This window comes from Arachis ipaensis, chromosome B07 (assembly GCF_000816755.2).
Source record: "Arachis ipaensis cultivar K30076 chromosome B07, Araip1.1, whole genome shotgun sequence".
Lineage (NCBI taxonomy): Eukaryota > Viridiplantae > Streptophyta > Magnoliopsida > Fabales > Fabaceae > Arachis > Arachis ipaensis.
In genome coordinates, this window is record NC_029791.2 from 4,690,220 (window position 1) to 4,692,287 (window position 2,068).

A 2,068-nucleotide genomic window follows, 5' to 3' on the forward strand; every position below is an offset into this window, starting at 1 on the left:
TTGAATATTAACAAAATAAGGCTTAAACCTAATTTAAAAATATTAGGATGATACGATATCTCTCTAAAATTGTTGGGAATTATGACTAAAAATATGATAAAATCTTATATTTAGTATGGTTTCAAGGCACGATTAAATCGCTTTTTTTAGAGAGATATTTGTCCTCACACTTAGTTCAAGGGCGGAGTCACTCATACATAAAGGGGGCAATGGCCCCCTAAATTTCAATTTTTTTTTATAAGTTATGTGTAAATTTTGGTTGAGCCCTCCTTAAAATTTTAATTTTAGTCTCTTTATATTAAAAAATTAAACTTTGGCCCCTTCTTAAATTTTATCCTAGCTTCGCCCCTGACTTAGTTGCTATAGGATTAATAACAATACTCTACCAAGATATAATAAAACCAATGAATTTCTTAGTTAGTAATAATAAGAAATTCTTAACTCTCTTGAATAAAAAAAAACTCTCAATAGTCAAAATACACATCACTTGATTAGTGTCTTCTGTCGAAATAGTAGACAAGGGAATATTTATTTATATTGTACACAACAATTATAATTTTTCACGTATATAAATGGTTGTGATTCATCTATTGTCAATAGGTATAATATTTCAAACATACACAATTCTTTAAAAGGTTATGTTCCTTTAGCCAAATAGTACTATATGTATCGTTATTGTAATTCACAATGTATAAACAGTTAGTAATTGTTTATTAGTATTAATAATAACATTAATAATAATATTAATAATATTAAATTTGTAAATACTTTTCAATCTCTTACTATTTACAAAATTTAAATATCATATACAAGTATATGCATAATGAATATGTAACTAAGATTAGACATTCTTTTAGTGTAAATTTTAAAGTTTTAACGAAATAATAGGTGTCTAATCGATTAAACCTATAATTTATATGTTAGTACCAAAAATCACACACATTACTTGTATCATTTAAGTTTAAGAGCCTACACTTGTATGACTTTGTACTCATCTTGATGTCATGAATATTTATGAGAATAAAACCTCTAAAATTCTCGATTAGAGCGACAGCACTCCTATATTCATATAGGTGGAATCATTTGATGAATAATATTATCATTTTATTAAGAGTTTTAACTCACCATCTTAATTATTGTAAATAGCACTAAATTCTATACCTTAGTACTCCAATTGTTAAATAAATGAGGTTAGGTCTCCATCATTTAACAATAATACGTTTTAATCCCATTTTAACCAGTATTTCTCTGATTTGATCCTTTGATAAACTTTTAGTAAAAAAATATACTAAATTTCTTGAACTCTATAGCAAATTTATACATGAAGCATCAAGATGTCATATTCTCTCTTTTGTATGTAACCACAAATAACACAAAAAGTATAGGAATATTTTTTAATTTGTCGTAAATTTTTTTGTGAGTAACGGGGTGATCCTACCTTATTCGAATGGATTAGGTCGAATTGACTGTGAATAAAATATCCCTAGATAGAGTATGTATTACCAGTCTTAATAGAGTCTTAATTTGTCATAAATTAATATGGTAACATTTGTAAATCGTAATTATTTAATAGAATGCTATTAATAACCTTTGGAGAGGGTTACCGAATCATTTGCCAACAATAAAAACGTGAATTTAACGTTTTCAAAATTTTCAACTATTTCAAAAAATATTTTCTAAAAACTGTTTAAAAAAAATGAATCAAACATATTTTCGTTTCTGCTTTTTTTTTGGATAAAAATAAAAACAAAAAATATATGAATGCATAATTAGGTGAACTTAGGGATGCCAAGGTACTAGATTTTTTTATTTTTTGGTTAGAGACTGTCAATTATATTTTCGTCGTCAGTCTACCCTCGTCGCTCTGCTCCATTGGGAGTAGCCCATTTACAAACCCAAATAAATTTGCACTAATAAGTAATTATAGTTGTAGCCAGGGTAAAGAAAAAACATTCATGAAAAAAAAAACAGAAAAAAATTAATAGCGGTAGCGACGGTTTTTTCAGGGTGAACATTTTTTGTGTCAATAAATCCCGCCTTGTGCATACAGCAACTCATTGGCCAGCGA